This window comes from Somniosus microcephalus, chromosome 23, assembly GCF_052327205.1.
Source record: "Somniosus microcephalus isolate GS21.2 chromosome 23, FLI_Smic_1.0, whole genome shotgun sequence".
In the NCBI taxonomy this organism is placed as follows: Eukaryota; Metazoa; Chordata; class Chondrichthyes; order Squaliformes; family Somniosidae; genus Somniosus; species Somniosus microcephalus.
Genome location: NC_141009.1, coordinates 38,366,402 through 38,386,124, shown reverse-complemented (window position 1 = coordinate 38,386,124; position 19,723 = coordinate 38,366,402). Strand labels below are relative to the sequence as shown.

The 19,723-nt window shown below is 45.8% G+C and overlaps 1 protein-coding gene across 4 annotated transcripts in view; it reads left to right on the top strand.

The window, feature by feature from the left end:
* Window positions 1–19,723, top strand: part of tncb (tenascin Cb) — a 496,701-nt gene that overhangs the window by 296,781 nt on the left and 180,197 nt on the right. For 3 of the 4 annotated variants that reach the window (XM_085965818.1, XM_085965817.1, XM_085965815.1), the window contains one exon: window positions 6,340–6,450. The gene's annotated coding sequence lies outside the window, so the exon portion shown is untranslated. Of the gene's footprint in view, window positions 1–3,889; window positions 4,060–6,339; window positions 6,451–19,723 lie in introns of those variants that run through there. The other variant, XM_085965816.1, reaches the window with a different exon arrangement.

Genomic DNA, 19,723 nt, shown 5'->3' with positions numbered 1-19,723 from the left:
AAGGTGAGACTCCCTGAAGGGGAGTGCGAATCCAGTGCAGTGCCAAAGCTGGTTGACAATGTGCTCAGGTGGTCCAGTACTTTATAAACCTATCTAACCTCATCTTAAATGAGAGTGGAGATTCATCCCTCCTCACTTTCAAAACATTTACCTGTTTGGAGAGAGCTCTGTGCACACCTGTATTCAGGCAGTGGGCAAACATGTTTCAGCTCTAATCGGAATACCTGCCTGGCTGGAACATGAGTTGCAACTATCAGTTTCAGCCCAGTAGCTGCAGCCTAACCACACCCTCGCCGTTTAATTTCTAAGACAATCTCCCACTTGTAGCTGAAAATTGGCTAAGCATTGATAATGCCTATCAAAACTGACCACAAAAGTTGTTAAAATATTTTTTCTAATTGCATAGCTAAAACGCCTGAAAAAATGTAGCTTAACTCCAGTCATTTTAGCCATTTTGCTTTATCGACCTTTTGGAGAAAGCTCAACGTAGAAGTGGAGTGCACTCCAAATTTCAGAAGAGAAATTTTAGTAGAATTTTCTCTTCATCAGAAATACAAAAGAGCTTCAGTGGTTTCTTAAAACACACTTTTGCCGGCGCCTGAGTTAATAGCTCTGATAGTGGCTTTTAAACCACTATTTGGGAAGCTTTAATTTGTTTTTTAAACCAATTTGATACAGACATACCAGACCTATTCTTGAATGCCCTACATTTCCTGAAACCTAGGTATTAAATTGTTGGGTGGCATTCACTTTCGTCAAATTGACAATAATCTGCTTAACCAGCGCATCCTTTGTAAACAAAATGCAAAGTGATATATTATACCTCTGGGCATTGGCATTTGTAAACATTTCTTGTGTTCTTTCTGATTTCTTTTGAGACCAAACGAAAGATAATTACAAGGATAACCATTCTGTGGATTCTTTGGTAAATCATGTAATCTAAAGAAATATGCAGTTGCGGCTGTGGCCAACAACCATAAGAACCCTGTGAATAAATGCAAAATTTGTACTCGGAGCACTGAGAATGATGCATTGACGTAATCTGTCCCAGTTCTGCTCGTTATAGTTGTCCAGGTTTTCTCCCTCTCCCTCTTTGTGTCTCTTGATTCTATGGAGAAAAAGGGAAGTCTGTTCCACGAATTCTCAATTATTTCCGATTCACAGCATGTCTTGACATAGTACTTTATACATCCGGTACATAATCTAGAGCTGAACTCAGCAATCCATTTGCGTATTCTTTTACACCATATTAGTCCATGTTTGCACTTTGTGGCATTACGGTGGTCTGTGTTATGTCATCCCAGATTTCACAGGCAGCTAAAATGGAAAAAGCAAAGCAAGTGACATCTGCGAGAACCTACCATCAATGTAACAGAACGCACAATGTTGTTTGCTTTCTGTATAGCACGTACAATATTGGGTTACCCATTTAACCGCTTAACTACTGCTCTCTTAACCTTCTTTTCAAAATGTTCAGAATTTGGTAAACCTAAAGCCTTCAAGGTGTAATTTTTTAACATCTATTTAAATTTAGCAAATCCGTCTACAAAACATTTAGAGATTTTAGCGGAAGTGCACAAATTTAGGAATTTAAAATGATCATAAATTGGATAAATACTTGAAGGAGAAAAAAATTGCAGGGATGTGGGGAAAGAGCGAGAGGGTGTGACTAACTTGATTGCTCTTCAAAAGAGCCGGCGCAGACTCGATGGGCCGAATGGCCTCCTTCTGCGCTGTACTATTCTATGATTTTATGATCAGCACCTACGTGGACAACAGAAACTCTAGTGCATTAATTTAAATGAGTATTGGAAGTCAGATGCAGCAATGGATTCTAGGGTAGGTTTTTTCAATTGATAATGCATGATTTTTTGAGGAGCATAAAATTGGGAAAGGTGAAAATTTCCACCCATTTTTCACCCCATTCAATTTAACAAGGAGCATTATAAAGGGTAAGCAACCAGTTAATAGGCAGATGAGGCTAAAATTACATAATGCCATTATGCACAATATTTTCCATCATTCCTGCTGTCTTGCCCCAATTCGGATACAGTCCAATTTCTAGGCCTTCATTTCCCCATGGACAGCGGGCAGCAGCAGGAGAGGAATGTGCAGTCTTATACAAGCAGGATTCCTGAAGATATAGAGGGCTATAGATTGCACCCATGTAGACCTGTGTTCTCTTTCAAGCAATATCATGTAAGAAATCACACAACACCAGGTTATAGTCCAACAGCTTTATTTGAAATCACAAGCTTTCGGAGCGCTGCTCCTTCGTCAGGTGAAGTGGAGAGATGCATAAAAACACAGCTTATATAGTCAGAGAATAATGTCAGATGTTTACAGGTAATCTTTCTAACTGCCATTTATCACACCTCGGCAGAGAGATAATCACAGCAATCAAAGGTGTAAATGGTGTCACGTTGAGTATAAAACAAGGCTTTAATCAACTGTTTCACAACCATGAGTTCTAGTTACATCACTAGTTCCTGGTTACAAAAACGTCCTGAGCAAGCTGGGCCCACGCCTGAGTATTTATACGTTCCTTGGACGGCGCCACCAGCTGGCCGCCCAGTGTTATCTCATGAGTCATTTCTACATGAATGGTATGATTCATGACAAACTGCATCAATAAGGAAGATTTCCACTTTCTCAGTGCTCAGCTCACTCATGACCATCACCCCTGGATTATGCTCGTTCCCCAGTCAGCTTTTACAATGCCTTCATGTTAAGTTGGTCCACTGCCCCACCAATATGTCAGGCATAAAGGTAAGTTTTAGGGTGTTTCCTGGTCAATCAAGGCTATCCTCTGGAGCTATCTCAGAGCACCAGTTGTATAACGATGTGCTGGTATCACAGAAACCCCACAGTGCAGATAGAGGCCATTTCGGCCCATCGAGCCTGCACCGACACATATCCCACCCGATCCCCGTAACCCCTACACCAACACATATCCCACCCTATCCCCGTAACCCCACGTATTTAATCCCCCTAACACTAAGGGTCAATTTATCATAGCCAATCAACCTAACCCGCACATCTTTGGACTGTGGGAGGAAACCGGAGCACCCGGAGGAAACCCACGCAAACACGGGGAGAATGTGCAAACTCCACACAGACAGTCGCCCGAGGCCGGATTCGAACCCGGGTCCCTGGCGCTGTGAGGCAACAGTGCTAACCACTATGCCACCGTGCTGCTCCATCAAAGTAATCATTGAGCACACCATTGTCATATTCAAGCAGTGCTTTCAGGTACCTGGATATATCTGGGAGCGTCCTGCAATACAGCCAAGGATTGCTGTATGCTGCATGCAGCACAACATGGCTCTGCAAAGAGGCATCTTCATGGAGGCTCTAGAGAAGGAAAGCCGCCAAGCATATCAAGGGACCACAAAGAGGAGCTACAGAGCAGAACCCTATGGCAGCTGTAAGACCCATTTGACCGGCTCACATATGGAACACCTTTTTTTAACTAGCAAATGTGGCCATAGTGTTAACATCTTCCCCTGCCCTTCACATATATTTGAATGCTTCCCCATAATTTTAATTCAAAAACAGAAAATGCTGGAAATACTCAGCAGGTCAGTCAGCATCTGTGGAGACAGAAACAGAGGTAATGTTTTAGGTCAATGAAAGGTCTCGCTCCATAGATGCTACCTGACCTGAGTATTTCCAGCATTTTCTGTTTTCGTTTCAGATTTCCAGCATCCGCAGTATTTTGCTTCCATAATTTTAATTGTTTTGATATAAAATATATACTAGTTGGAAAATGTGTCCTGCAGTAAAGTAGTTTGTCTGTTGTTTTCCTGGTTGTGGTAACACTGGTTCCACTTTGTAATCCTTGTGGGTAACAGTGTGAAAGATTTGGATTTTTTTTTCTGTTTTACAGATTGTGCATGAAGGACTTCAACTATTCCAAAAGCTGAGGCAGTGTCGGTAATTTTCCGACTTCGCACACCCAGCGGGGAGCCTTGTCCCGACCCCCCACCCCCAAGTGGGCATGGCATAAATTAATCAGGGGTTGTGCAGGCCCAGATTTCTAATACCCATTCTCAGCAGGTGAGACTTGCTGCCAATTTTCTCCCCTTCATTCGAGAGGGAGATTTTAACTCCCTCCGCTCGGCAGATACCAGGCAGTGCGGGAGTTAAAATCAAAATGGGCGACTTACCGTTGACTCTCTGCCTCGCCACTATCTACCAACCATTGATTTAATGGGTGGCTGAAGCGCCCACCTGACTCGGGTGGGAGTCTCATGAACACATTTAACTTGGAGTCATTTAGCAGAGTTAGGAACCCAAAGTCATTTTTTTACGGTCTACTGGGCAGACCGCCCGCTCTGGGCGTCCCACTCATTAGAACCTGTTGTCCTAGAAACAGAGGTCCTCAACGGCAGGAGAGAAAATTCTTTTTTTCTGGGTCCAGGATCAGGAGTGCTCCGCTGGGCTCCGCAAATACAATCTTCAGGCCACCCAAGGTTCGCCCTCTCCGTGATTGCGAGCTCCACCCTCCTGGCCGGGTGACCTCTGGGCTGCCTGATATCGTGCTGGCCTGAATCCTGCAAGCTGCATCAGGACACCCCTTTGGGGCAGGCAGCTCGCTGCTCCTATTTAGATGACATCTAGCCCTCGAAATGGTCCGTGTCGTTCGCTTGCGCCTTCTGGCCAAATGATAAAATACCCTCTCAAATTCCTGTACACCCTCCTCCTCTCATCACTACTCTGACTGATATTAGCTAAGTCAGCTAGACCAGACATGCCCAGACTTTTTCTTATCTGTAGCAGGATGATTTTAGCCTTGCCCACCCAGCGAGTGAGCAGTTAAAATGACCTGGAGAAGACTTGTTCTATTTTAACATGCACTTCTGAGCAGCTGGGAAGGACAGCAACTGGAAACGATCATCTTTAAATATGCAGATCGGGCTCCAATGACTTCATCGGGACCCGACTGCTATTTTAACCAGTGGCCTAAATGGGGGAAGACGCAGTGGCTTTCCCTCCAGGTGAAGCTATCAGGAAGAAGAGTCACGGCCTCAGCCCCCATCAGCGCCCTTCCCGCCCGAGTCAAAATCAGGGCTTATAAAACTCAATACCATGTCACAACTCTGAGCAACGAGCAGAGCCCTGTTTAAAATCATTGGTAGATCCAGTGCTTGTGATGTGTTCAGTGATGTGAGAAACAGGTGAACGTTTGCTGGGAATTGTTTTAGGCTACATTGTGACATGCAATTTGTGTTTTCCTTGGCTTGATACATAGACTACACATAGAAGGATCTTCAGTGTGTTGTTAAACTCACTGTTTGTTCACCCGGGGTAACTCATAACTTAGTTGTGCGGCCAAACCTGAGGTTAGTTTTCTAGGAACGTTCAGAACTTGGTAGCAAATCCCTTCAGCAAAATGCTGAGCATCTAATATACCAATTCGTTTCAGTACTTGGCGTTTTAGGAGGTTTAGCTGTTGGGTTAGTAATTGGGAACATTTTTCTCTAATTGTGCTTGGGTGTAAAAGATCACATTGCACAGTGCATAGAGGAAGAGTGGGCAGGGCGAATCACATGCCCGTAATAGAGCTGGCCTGATTTTTTTATCCATTAACTTAATCTGGCAGCCTCCGTTGCTCGCATGTGATCTGCCAGTCTAACTTTCCTCTACCCAGATGGTCCTTTCGGGCCTACAGATGCCTTCTGTTGCCTAGGCCCTAAGCTCTGGAATTCCCTGCCTAAACCTTTCCACCTCGCTACCTCTCTTTCCTCCTTTAAGACGCTCCTTAAAACCTACCTCTTTGACCAAGCTTTTGGTCACCTGCCCTAATTTATCCTTAAGTGGCTCGGTGTCAAATTTTTTGTCTTAAAACACTCCTGTGCAGCGCCTTGGGACGTTTTACTACATTAAAGGTGATATATAAATACAAGTTGTTGTTTAGTGCAATAAATGGAAAATCTGCACTCATTTATTTCTCAGTTGCAAATGTGTTATATAAAACTATTTGACGACTCATTTCTCTTTAGAGAAGTGAATGTGTTTTTGAAAAAATGTAATAATTTCTTTTCAACAAGTTCAGTGAAGGTCAACGCAACATCCATTGTAAGTTCCACCACTCTCGTGTCAGATTTTAATTGTTTCCTTTACATTGCCCCGATTAGGGGCCTTAATCTCAACCTCTTCACAGCACACTCTACTGCAGCAGAAAGCTCCATTTCCCACACCATCCATCATTGTTAGTTCTCCAAGTGAAAATGGCAATTTAACGCCAATTAGTGCCAAATTATGGGTCGTTTTGTTGCTGCGAACTCGCGCGCTTAAAGAACTGCTTTCAGCCTATCCAAAACTTCTTTCACTTAGGCTCTCCGACAGCTGTAGGAGTTCATCATTCCACCGCCCATTGCTGGAAGCAAACCAGAGCCCCAGACACGAGAGGATAGTTTTCTAACCCGTAACACCATCAAGTTTCACGTGAGTACAGTCTATTCATCTCCTCTCAGTTTGACGGTAGGCCCATTGAGTGAAGCTGTGAGTCATGGAATGGCCTATCTTATTGGTGATGAATAGAGAGTTTCAATCTCAATTCTAATAATAAGTAAGTCTGCATATTTTGGTATTAATGTACAAGTAACTGGCAGTCACTTTATCATTTAGCTTCTGCCGCAATCAGTGTTCAGTTCGAAATAAACAAACTTTTGCAGATGGCTTTCATCTTCAACTAAATGTACAGAATATTTTTCCTGTGCAAATAAATTTAATTTGAAAACATATGGCTATCTTGGTTTGACATGGATACATAGATACATAGAAGATAGGAGCAGGAGTAGGCCATTCGTCCCCTCGAGCCTGTTCCGCCATTTAATGAGATCATGGCTGATCATCCAAATTCAGTACCCTGTCCCGGCTTTCCCCCATATCCTTTGATCCCTTTAGCCTTAAGAAATGTATCTAACTCCTTCTTGAATATATTTAATGAATTGGACTCAACTGCCTTCTGTGGCAGAGAATTCCATAGGTTCACCACTCTCTGGGTGAAGAAATTCCTCCTCATCTCAGTCCTAAATGGCTTACCCCTTATCCTTAGACTGTGACCCCTGGTTCTGGACTCCCCGACCGTCGGGAACATCCTTCCTGCATCTAGTCTGTCTAGCCCTGTTAGAATTTTATAAGTTTCAATGAGATCCCCACTCATTCTTCTGAACTCTAGCGAATATAAGCCTAATCGACCCAATCTCTCCTCATACGTCATTCCTGCCATCCCAGGTATCAGTCTGGTGAATCTTCGCTGCACTCTCTCCATGGCAAGAACATCCTTCCTCAGATAAGGTGACCAAAACTGCACACAATACTCAAGGTGTGGTCTCACCAAGGCCCTGTACAACTGCAGCAACATACCATTTGCCTTCTTAACTGCCTGCTGCACCTGCATGCTTACTTTCAGTGAATGGTGCACAAGGACACCCAGGTCTCATTGCATTTGCCCTTTTCCCAATCTATTGCCGTTCAGATAATAATCTGTCTTCCTGTTTTTGCCACCGAAGTGGATAACCTCGCATTTATCCACATTATACTGCATTTGCCATGCATCTGCCCAATCACCCAACCTGTCCAAATCATACTGGAGTTTCTCTGCATCCTCCTCACAGCACACACGCCCACTCAGCTTTGTGTCATCTGCAAACTTGGAGATATTGGCCCAGAAATTCGGGTCTCCACGGGTGAGTATGCACGGGGTACTCACCCGTAGGCCCCGCGATGTCTCCTTCCAGTGAGTCAGGGTCGGCGGGGGTCGGCGGGGGTCGGGGTCGGCGGGGGGGTCGGGGGTGGGGGTCGGCGGGGGTCGGGGTCGGCGGGGGGGTCGGCAGGGGGTCGGGGGTGGGGGTCGGCGGGGGTCGGGGTCATGCGCATGACTTATGCTGAACGAAAACACTTTCGGTTTTCAGAGGATTTCGGTTTTTGGAAGTGCGGAAAAAGGATACACTATCCCTTATCCGAAAGGGTGGGGGGGGTCGGGGGTCGGGGGGGATAAAAGAATATCGGACAGGCCGCTGCAGCTATCGGACGGGCCGCTGTATTGTTGGGTTCACTCTCCCGGTATACCTCCTTCACACTGCCCGGCTCGGCCTGCAATCTCCTACCCAGGAGGGAACTCAGTGACCCTCTGCCCTGCTCAGCGTAAGTTGTGCGCCACTCTGGTCATGTCGTGCGCACGACTTACGCTGAATGAAAAAACCTTCAGTTTTTAGAGGGTTTCGGTTTTCGGAAGTTCGGATAAAGGGTAGTCTACCTGTACTTTTGAAGTGTAGTCACTGTTGTAATGTAGGAAATGCGGCAGCCAATTAAATTGGGCCCAAGTCTCTACAACCCCCTTATAAAACCTAGGGAGAATTTTAATCGATTTCAAAAACATATTATTGTATTCCATATACAATATCCCCTGCCTTCCTATCCCACTTCATTTAAAAAAATGCTCAAAACATCTCTTCCAAAAACTTGTATTTGACTTCTGAAGAAATCTCTTCACCCATTTGATTCTAAAGGATTTCTTCTTCAAATCAATATCTGGGAAATTGAGTCCTCCCTGATTTCTCCGTCCAATGATGGTATTGTAAGCCACCAAGGCTGGTTTCCCTTCCCATAAAAACCCCACACAAGCCTCTCGGATGGACTTTTCCACCCACTCAGGAATATCCTCCACCGTCAATAAGTACCATAGCTTAGATAGCAGAAGAGCAGACACCACTGTCGCTCTTCCTTGCACTTTCAACCACTTTCTTTCCCATCTTCCCAAAATCTTTTTAATTTTCATAACCTTCGGTTCCCAATTTAATCGATCCACTTCATCCCTGTCTTTCTTGCACCCCATATGCACCCCCAGAACTTCCAAAACCTCCACCACCTTAAAGGGACATTCCCCCAACCATTCCCCCCTACCCCTCCCTGCAACCAAGCATTGGGACTTATTATAATTCACTCTGGCTCCTGAAGCTTTACAATATTCCTCCACTACATCCATAGCTTTCCTCACTGACTCCCCATTTCTCAATGTTAAGGTTGTGTCATCTGCATATTGGTGTATCACCGACACCAGCCCAGAACTGGGGACCACAATTCCAATTACACCTTGTTTCTTTCGCATCATGTAACCTAATGGTTCTGCTACCAATGTATGCAACAATGGGGACAGGGGACAACCCTGGCTCACTGATCTCTGTATCGGAAAATACTTGGATAAAAAACCATTACATTTAACACAGCTAAATATGTTTGAATAAAAAATCCTTATCCACAGAATGAAATTTTCCTTGAAACCAAATGCTTCCAAAACCTTCAATAAAAACTCATGAGAGACCCTATCAAAGGCTTTCTCTTGATCTATCTTTAATACATAAGCCTCCCTCCCACTCTCTTCCATGAGCTCTATCGCATCTCGGATTGAGACCACAGAGTCTGCGATGTCCCGGCCTATGACTCCATAGGACTGAGAGGGCAAAACTATCTCCGGTAACACCTCCTTCAAACGATTTGCCATAACCCTCGCCAAGATCTTATAATCCACATTTAATAATGTGATGGGCCTCCAATTCTTCAGATCCAGTCTATCCCCTTTATTTTTATATAAGCTAAGCTTATGATACCTCTCCTCATAGATGGGGCCAGGCTTCCCTCAATTTTAATTTCCTTAAAAACTTCTAAGAGCAATGGACTTAAAATCTCGAAAAATTCTTTATAAAATTCTGCACGTAGTCCATCGGACCCTGGGCTTTTCCCCCCCTTCATTCCACTTATTGCTACTTTTATTTCTGCTAATCCTACTTCTTTGTCACACATGCTTCTCTCATCCTCCTTTAAACCCTCTTCAATAAAAGCAGTAACCTTCTCCATCGCCAAATTGGAAATGTCTTCCTTTGTATATAACTCTTGATAAAAGCTGCTAGCCGCCTCTAAATTCTCCCCACGTTCATGAATGATCTTCTCCCCAACCTTCAACTCTTCAATTAACGATAATCTCTGTCGCAGCTTCTCTTGCTCTAGAAAATATCTAGTGCATCTTTCGCCCTCCAATTCATCTTTAGACTTTGCACGGAGAATGGCCCCCTTGCATTTTTCTGCTTGCAATAATTCCCACTCTTCCTTTAGCACCCGGAACTTAGTCTCAGCTCCCTTATCCCCTCCGTCAACTGCTTTACAGACATCCGTAAACCTTTTGTTTATATTCTCTTCCCGACGCTGGTTAGCTGCTGCCCTCTTTTTCCCATAACGTACCGAAAAAGCTTTTACCTCATATTTGAAATTGTCCCACCAAACTCTTCTTTCTTTCAAGAACAAAGGTTCCTTCCGAGCATTCTTTATTATATTTAAAATCCCTTCTTTATAAGCAATTTCTTTCAGGTATTGATTGTTTAAAATCCACACCCCTGAACCGATCTTAACTCTGCTGTTCCTAATTCTAAGAACCAAAGCCAAGTGATCACTAAAAAATACTTTTTTATAATAAATCTCCATCACCTCAGAACTTAACCCTTCCCGTATTAACACAAAATCTATTCGGCTCTGTTTTAAAACATCACCCACCCAACCTGATCTGGAGAACTCCCTTTTTATGGGTTTCCGGTCCCTCCATAAGTCTCTCAAATTCAAATTTGCCATCATTTTTACAATCATCCCTCTGGAGTTATCATCCTTAAAGGTCATCTGGGCTGAAATGTCCATCTGAGATAAAAATACATTAAAATCCCCCACTATACAAGGATTTTCCACCTCTGCCGCTTCAGTGAATAATCCCCGAAAAAACTCACGACGTTTGCAATGGTCGTTCGGTGCATAGATATTAAAGAGATCGCAATTAAATCCCTCCATTTTTACCCTTAGCCGTAAAAATCTCCCCTCAGTGTCCTTGTCCACCAATGCAACGTTCTCTTTTATGGACGGACTCACCAAAACAGCCACCCCTCTATGGTTATTGTTTGCACAACTTGCAAACACCTCTCCCTTCCAAACCTTCTGAACTCTTTCTAGGATATCCTCATCCCAAAAGGTTTCTTGCAGACACAACAAGTCTGAACATTTAAAACCCTGCAACAACTGCTGCAATTTCTTCTCACCCCTCAGTCCGTTCACATTAATCAAGACCAATGTAATCATGGCTCCAAAGAAGGGAAGTATGCCTGATAATCTCCCCATCATTTAATCTCTGGCTCTTCCCTCCTCTCATGCTCCTTCTCAACTTTTCGGGCAGCTGTTGCTTTTTCCTGCAGCCTCCGGCTCTTTTTCACCTCCTGTTTGAACCCTCCCTGCTGTTTCAGCCTCTTCCTTGCATTAAGTTTGGGCCCAGGAGCTGCCCTTTCTCCCTCCTTCTGCCCCTCACTAACCTTTCCCTTTCCACATGATGCCACCCCACCCCCGACTTCCATGTCTCTGTCCCCCTCTAATTCCTCACTCTCAAGCTCTTCTGCAACCCTCTGTGCCTGCTCCCCGTTGTAGTGTATGTATCCGTCTACCTTTAAGAAAACCATTGTATGTAACCGTTCACCTTTAAGAGAACTATTTTAGGTGTGGCACTACTTTGTTGGCTTCTGTATACTGTAATACCGACGGTGACCACACCGGTATATAAGTGCTGTGTCAGGATTTATTTGGCAGATTCGCCCTGACCTTCGAATAGTAAAGTCCTGTTTTAAGTTACTCTGGTAGTCTGTGTATTAATTAACTAAACAACACACAGACTTTACAGTGGCGACGAGTCCGATCGTACCCTGCGGCAACAATACTTCCGAAGCAGTTAACGAGCGTCGAGAAGAGGCAACCGCCCTCGTCGTTCTGCTGGGAGAAAACTCGAGGCTGCAGAACTAGAAAGGAAGAAGAAGTTAGAGACAAAGACTTCCATCAGCAACAGGCACTGACTGTCCCTTCTGCCACGGTGAGGAGTGAGCCGATCAGCACGAGAAGCAAGGCGGCCACGGTGACTGTGAGTAAGGGAAAGTAAAAAGAATAACCGGAGGATAAGGGCGGTGCACTCGACCACGGTCGAGGGGGAAAGGAACCGGACAGAAGTCGGGTCCAGAGGCGCTGAGACTGGGGCAGCGTGGAGCAAGGAAGCCGCGGTACAGACAGGCTGGGGGACGCAACGGCGTCGTGAGACAGCTAGACCGCGACCGGCGAAAAAGGCCGGGCAGCGACCGAAGCCACGAAGCGCTGCGACCGGGAGCGTAGGCGCGGGAAGGGATAAACTCAGCCGCAGCCGGGGAGGGAAGCACCGGACTGCGAGAGGGCTGGGAGGCGCGATTGGGAGCCGAGTGAGCGGGAGAGGCAGAGCCGACCAAGGGGGAACTGAGCGAGAGCCAGTCCAGTGGCTGAAACTGTTCTCCGTCAACGGGGTGTACCCAGCGCCGGTAGAGCCGAGCGAGCGGGAGAGAGACAGCGCCCGAGCAAGGGGAACCGAGCGAGAGCCAGCCCAGCGGCTGAAACTGTTCGCCGTCAACGGGGTGTACCCAGCGCCGGTTGCCCTGCCGAGAAAAGGGAAAGCCCTGAAGCCGACGCGCAGGCTGTGAACCTGAAAGCCAGCGGCCGTCGCCCGTGGGGAAAGTGTACCCCTCCCGCTAGGGAAGAAACGCGGGAAGCCGCCATTAGGCGGGGAAGAAGACAGAAGCGGGAAACCGCCATTGAAGTGGGCGGGGAGAGAAGATAAGCGCGGGAAACCGCCATTTTCGCAGGAACCGCCATCTTGGAAAAAAAAAGAAAAGAAAATTTAAAGAAATAATTCGTGGTGTTATCAGGAAGAGAGGAAGATGCCTAAGCGTGGTAACATCAACGATTTTAATTCCGAGGTGGAAGACTGGGCCACGTATGTGGAACGCATTGAGATCTATTGTGAGGCCAATAAAATAGAAGAAGATGACAAAGCTATAACCTTGCTAAACTCGATGGGCGCGAAGACATACGGGCTCTTGAAGCATCTACTAGCACCAGCTAAACCGGCGGATCAGACTTTCGATGATATTGTGACTGTTCTGAAGGATCACTTGAACCCCACACCGTTGATGTTGGCGGAACGATTCAAATTCTATGCGAGAACGCAAAGGAAAGACGAAAGCAACGCAGAATACTTGGTCGAACTGCGTAGACTAGCGAAACACTGCCAGTTTGGAGGGAATCTGACAGAGGCATTGCGAGACAAGTTCGTGTGCGGGTTGTCAAAGGAAGGAACGCAAAAGCGACTACTCGAAGAGAACGACCTTACACTTGACAGGGCTGTCCTTATTGCAGCATCGCACGAAGCCGCAGCGAAGGGAACTGCGGAAATGCAGCTAAAGGCAGCGGCACTCAGTGTGAATCAAATTACCTCGAGTACAACAAAATGCTATCGTTGTGGGAAGACAACACACGACCAGAACCAATGCTGGTTTAAGAACCAGGAATGTAGGAAATGTGGCAAACTGGGTCACATAGCTAAGGTATGCCGGTCAGGGAAGAAGACCAACAACCAAAGGAAGCCATCACAGGAAAAGTACAACAAGGTACACAAGGTGGCTGAGAAGAGTTCAGACGAACAGAATTCGGACTCAGGCCCAAACGGCCAGGAGCTGGGCAGTCTGAGAATTCACAATGTGAGTAAGGAAGCTGACCTACAAACTATCTGGGTCATGCTAAAAATAGCTGGAGTCCAAGTGAAAATGGAGTTGGACACTGGATCAGCTCTATCAGTCATAAATCGAAGGGATTACCACCGGCTATTCTCACATATACCCTTAAGAGATACCAAGTTCGTATTGCAGACATACACGGGGCATAAAGTATACCCCATGGGGAAGATAAGAGTCAAGGTGAGAGATGGGGGTAAAGAACACCCAAGAATGAACTTATACGTACTACCTGAGGGAGGACCACCACTTCTGGGACGGGAGTGGATCAAGAAAATAGACATGGAATGGCACTATCTAAAAGCCATAACGAGTGAGGACTCGGTGCAGACAATCAGCTCAGATTCTGAAACGGATGACGATAAGACCAACCCAAATATGAAAGACAAGGCTAAAATGGACTTGCCGACTAAGGTTGGAAGAACGAAGGCATGCATAAAGGCTTATGCTCCAGAGAAGAACAAAGTTTCAGAACAGAACTCCACCGAACAACGACAACATAGTTTGACAGAGAATTCTGAGTCTGTTCAGTTTACGGACATATCCATGACTGACGAACACCGAGCTCGGACTCAACTTTATTTCAAATTACGACAGCAAGTAGAACAAGTGAGTTACCGTCTCGAACAAGAGATGAAAACAATGAAAAAGTTCTATGACACCGAATGGGAGAATCTGGAAAGACAACAGAAGCAGCTAGCTCAAGCAGAGAGCGACCATAGAGCCATTGTGACCAATTACCGATCACATCTCCCTTATGCTGTTCAGGAGTTAGAATATTTGCAGGAAGGAGCAAATGAAGAGGAATCTTCAGGAAGCCAGGATTTTATTCCCGTTCTTCTCTACGACTCCTTACAAGCAGAGTTTGAGAAGTTGAAGGAACAGTATGAACAGGCCCAGGCTACAATCCTGGAGGGGATTAACTCGGCAACCTCCGAAAAGCTAGTTTCAGTAGAAGCATATGAGCAACTAAAGGTTGAACATGAGCAAGAAGTCCAAAGGCTGCAGGAAATTCTTGATGAGCTCAAGGCCAAGACAGACTCATCGGTAGAAGTTCCATCCATAGATGAGAAATTAGAGGTGAAAGACATGGCAGAACATGAAAGACAAGATGTCCAAGAACTCATAAAAATATTGAAGGAAACCCAAGTCAAATATGAGGCGGCAATGACCGAGGTTCAACAACTTGAAGAACAGATTCAACTGGGAATCCTTTCAGTGGAAGAAAAGGAAACTGTAAGAAACACAGAGACTGTAAGAATGGCCCCTGAACATGAGCTAGAGAGCATCAAGGCGCAACTTCTCCGAGCGCTGAAAGCCAAAGTACAAGAGGAAAAGAAGGTGAAAGCATTGGAGGAAAAGGTGGATGAAATGGAGAAGACTCTGATCCACAGTGTTCCCGTGGAAGAGTTAACGGTCAGCCAACTCCTTCATATGCTGAGGGACAAGATTCTGCAATGGGAACAATCTGAACACGAGCTTCAATCTTCAAAGGGAAGGAGTTCGGAGCTCTCAAAAGTTATGGAAATAGCTGAGGTTGCAACACAGATTTTACTGGGATGCCAAAAGTACGCTGAATCACGTCTATGTGAACAACAGAATGTTGAAACAGCTGCTCCAGTAGAAGGATTGAATAGCCCGATCAATCAATCCCCGATGGAAGGGGAAGTATTGAAATCACAAATGAGGTCATTAGTGAAGGATTTGCAGGAAACCCAGGAAGAGCGGGATGAATATGAACGCATGAAGAAGTCTCTTCAGGAAAGATGTCTAGGGAGGGAACAACAGTCGGCTAACGTCCAGTTGGGTAAGGAAGAAGTAGCAGGCCCTCTCGCTAGACTAGTTCAGGACGACACCGAATATTACCATGACCTGTTGAGTGACACGGAATATTACGAGGACTTGGTCTGCCCAGCTTGTGATGAAAACTCCCAAAGTGCAGAAATCAGGATGAAGCACTTAAAGTCTAAGGAACATAGGGAGATGGTGGCGCTACAGCTGGCAGCTGATAAGGGAGCCCCGAGAGTCTCCAAGAAGCAGAAAAGAAAAAGACGAAGCAGAAGGTGATAACCATCTAAATCATTATCACTTCTACCAGATCATGTACGTGGGCCCTACGAAGGAAGCCAAATCAGTTGGCAAGTAGGAAAAATTACCAAGGCAGTCCAGCTGTTTGTAAAAGTCAGCACTGCTGGTTCAGCAGGACGGAAGTTCAAGCTGTTAAGTCAAGGGAAAGACTATTGGATGAGTCACGCTAGCAATGTGAACCGGCTACACCACAGAGATGTTGTTCGGACCGAGTCAAGACCAGAGACTGAATCTGTGAACTGTTCCCGCAGAGACTGAATCTGTAAACTGTTTCCCGCATAGATTATACCTGTGAATTGTTTTACATGAAGTTGAATATATGTTATGTTTAATGGGGGACTAAGTATGTTGTAAGCTAAAAAGGGAGGATTGTAGTGTATGTATCCGTCTACCTTTAAGAAAACCATTGTATGTAACCGTTCACCTTTAAGAGAACTATTTTAGGTGTGGCACTACTTTGTTGGCTTCTGTATACTGTAATACCGACGGTGACCACACCGGTATATAAGTGCTGTGTCAGGATTTATTTGGCAGATTCGCCCTGACCTTCGAATAGTAAAGTCCTGTTTTAAGTTACTCTGGTAGTCTGTGTATTAATTAACTAAACAACCCACAGACTTTACACCCGTCAGATAGATAATCCTGCTCCCCGTCAGATACGTCATCTCCCATAGAGAGTCTTCCTGCTATTGCGGTTTCTCCAACAGTGCCGCTCCCTTCGACCTCATCTCCACCTCTGACCTTTGCTCCCTGATCCTTCTCTTTATGGGAAAATGGCACACCTATAGTGTTCCCTTCTGGCGTCTTTGTCTTGCCGCTCTCGTCCTGCTGCCCCTTTAAGGCTCCTGCCTCTTGCACCCTCTCCTTGTCTTGCCCCCTCCTGCTCCCTGAGATGTTCGACTCCCCATCTTTCTTTGGAGTACTTACATTTACCACGCACCCCGCTCCCGCCTCCTCTCCCCCCGCGGACACCAGATTCTTTGGGGAGAGCTGAACCGTATTAAGGCTCGAGTCTGCACTCGACCCTTGCTGCCTGCTGCTATCTTTGTTCTTTTCCCCTGTACTTGGTGTGTTTTCCACCATCTCCATCCTGTTCTCTGCTCCACAATTTTCTGCCTCTTCCTGTGCTCTTTTCTCCTTCAATTTACCAGCTGTGACCTCCGACTGCCCCGCTCCTCCGGCCGTTCCACTCACATCTCCTGCTCCTTCTCCCATCTCCTCATCACTCATAGAGCTTCCTTCTGCCTCACACTCACAGCGGGTGGGGCCTTTGTGACACACCCCACAGCTCGCCGCCTTGCAGCTCCGAGCGATGTGTCCAGACTCGCCGAGAAACTACAGGATGATTTGGACAGGTTGGGTGATTGGGCAGAAGCATGGCAGATGCAATATAACGTGGATAAGTGTGAGGTTATCCACTCTGGTGGCAAAAACAGGAAGGCAGATTATTATCTGAATGGCAATAGATTGGGAGAAGGGGAGGTGCAACGAGACCTGGGTGTCCTTGTGCACCAGTCACTGAAGGTAAGCATGCAGGTGCAGCAGGCAGTTAAGAAAGCAAATGGTATGTTGGCCTTCATAGTGAGAGGGTTTGAGTACAGGAACAAGGATGTCTTGCTGCAGTTGTACAGGGCCTTGGTGAGACCACATCTTGAGTATTGTGTGCAGTTTTGGTCGCCTTATCTGAGGAAGGATATTCTTGCCATAGAAAGAGTTCAGCAAAGATTCACCAGGCTGATACCTGGGATGGCAGGAATGACGTATGAGGAGAGATTGGGTCAATTGGGCTTGTACTCGCTGGAGTTTAGAAAAATGAGAGGGGATCTCATTGAAACTTATAAAATTCTGGCAGGACTGGACAGATTAGATGCAGGGAGGATGTTCCCGATGGTCGGGGAATCCAGAACCAGGGGTCACAGTCTAAGGATAAGGGGTAAGCCTTTTAGGACAGAAATTAGGAGGAATTTCTTCACCCAGAGAGTGGTGAACCTGTGGAATTCTCTACCACAGAAGGCAGCAGAGGCCAATTCATTAAATATATTCAAGAAGGAGTTGGATATTTTTCTTAAGACTAAAGGGATCAAGGGGTATGGGGAGAAAGCAGGGACCGGGTACTGAACTTGGATGATCAGCCATGATCGTATTGAATGGCGGAGCAGGCTAGAGGGGCCGAATGGCCTACTCCTGCTCCTATCTTCTATGTTTCTATGTTTCTATAACAGTACAAGTCTGGACAGTTTCTTACAAGATGGTCGTGCCCAAGGCAATAATAGCAAACCTTCACTTGGCTATCATGCAGCACTCGAAAGTACTGCACTCCTTCCAGTGTCTCGAATTTCATACTGTACGGTAATGACCTCACCCCCTCTGGGAACCGCACCTTTACGTAACGGGTTCCATCTGCTACCCGTGTTCTTGGATAGTACCTCCTCTTTATTGCTGAGCAAATTTTAATGTTCCACGACTCCAACTTTTTGATTAGAACTTCGTCCTCAATATAAACTGGCAAGTTTAAGAATGAGACCACCACCTCTTCTGAATATAGTAGAGATACCTCCAAGAACTTATCGCCAACTTTCAGACTGAGTAAAAGTCTTTTCATGTTCTCTCGGCCACTGACCGTCACCTCGAACCCAACATTCGGCTTTCAGCAGGCAAATCAGCTTCCCTCACCACAGTCCTCATGTACCGCTTGGATAATATCCCAAGCTCGTATCTCCTTATCCTCGCACTGAACCGCCACCGTGTTTTCTTTTCCAAACCTCCTGGGGTCCCGGCCCAAATCTTTGGGCCTTTTTCTTTCCCTTCCAAACACCGTTTCTTCCCTAATTAAATTCCTCTTGGGAACACTGTCCTCTGAGGGGCCCGACACTCCGGACCCCTCAGCAGCCATCTGGCTGTTTTTGTGGGCCAAAAAGGCCCTAAAACCTGAAAACAAAAATCCCAAAACCCACCACCAACTTTTTGCAAACTCACTCCAACTCCCTGCTGCAATCAGGCAACCAGTAACACCTGGTTCACTCCTATCCCCTCCCACCTAGAGAGTGCTACCCACTGAGCCACACCTGACACTGACAGCTGGCACAGTTCTAACAGCATAAAGATAGGAGCTGGAGACCCTGTTGGACCTGATGAAACCCTATGATAATTTATGTTGCTGGGTTTAGTGTCAGTAGAGTTAGTGAATTGTTGAATATTTTAATGGGGCAGTAATTCCTCCCCAAACGCGTGAGTACGGAAGGGGTACTCACGCGTCTGGCCGGAGGAAATGCCGGTTTTCAGCATGCACAGCGCATGCGCTGAAAACCGGCATTTCCTCTCCTCTAACCCAAGAGGTGAAGAGGCTAGCGCGTGCGCTGTAGGGGGCAGCGCGTGCATCTTGGATTTCCTCTGTTTTGGGGGATTTGCGCATGTGTAAAGGCCTCCGGTCTTTACGCTTGTAAAAAGCACACGTAAGTATTTATTTTTACAGGTAAGTGGTGTTTTAGTGCAATTTAGAAAAAAAATTTCCACAAGTTTATTATTTTAAAGAATCTACAATAAGGTAAGTTTAGTTTTAGACCCTTTTTATTAAAAATTTATTTTTTTCAAAAAAAAAAATTATTGTTTAAATTATTTTTTTAAACTTATTTATACTTAATTTAATGATTGGGATTTTTATTTAAAGTTTAAATAGTGTTTTGGGCCCCCGTAGTTTTCATGAGTTTGACAGCTCTTACTGTCAAACTCATGAATGAGTTTCCCCTCCCCTGATTGGCTGCACAGTGCTCACCTGATCCCAGCCGGCACATCGCACTAACTACGCCGCTGGATCAGGTTAGCACAGCGCGCCGACAGCTGAACCGGGCCTGTGAAAGGAAATGCAAACAGGCCTGGGCTTCAGATGTCGGCGCGCAGGGTGAGTGCAGATCGGGGGCTTGCACGCGCGGCAAGCCCCCGATCTAATTTCAGGGCCATTATTTTGCACCTGAGGAAGGAGCACGGGTTAAAGATTCTGTAAAATAGTGCACACTACT